This window comes from Ictalurus furcatus, chromosome 4 (genome assembly GCF_023375685.1).
Source record: "Ictalurus furcatus strain D&B chromosome 4, Billie_1.0, whole genome shotgun sequence".
NCBI lineage: Eukaryota > Metazoa > Chordata > Actinopteri > Siluriformes > Ictaluridae > Ictalurus > Ictalurus furcatus.
Genome location: NC_071258.1, coordinates 20,194,280 through 20,194,888, shown reverse-complemented (window position 1 = coordinate 20,194,888; position 609 = coordinate 20,194,280).

Below are 609 nucleotides of genomic sequence, written 5' to 3'. Positions count from 1 at the left end.
CTTACACAGGTTGAGGTCTGAGCCTCCGGGGAAGAAGCGGCCTTACGCCTCAGGCTTACTCTTCGGTCCAAATTGATGAAGAAAATAATAAACTCTAGTCTTAGTCTATCATAGAAAAAGAGGACTCACCAGTCACTTCTAAAGTTTACAAATCTGAACCTAAGTGGATTTGATTTATTGCAGAATAGTTTCAAGCAGGATAACAATTGTCAATACAGTAATTAACAATAACTATGGAATAGATCTTCACCACAAAAATCTTGGCAAAGAACAAACAGTAGTAGTTATATCATACACTTTCTGTCAAACTGTCAATTAAAGTAGTGTGTGCTGATTTATGGCCCTTTGTGCTTCTCAGGCCGACGTTTCTGCAGGTAAGTTAATTTATGGCCAAGGGTGGGCGTAGCCCTATCGTCTGTATCAGTGGGTCAATCAGGCTCCTGTGTGTCTGGGCAGTGGTGGAGAGGGGTGTGTGGGGGACTAGCCCCCCTCCCAACAAAAGTGATTATGTTAATGAGTCTGGTTTTGGGGAGGTGAAATACGTCTGAAAACGTGTATAAATGATTAATATTGGGTATGCATTTGTGGGGTTATTTAGTTTGTGTAACC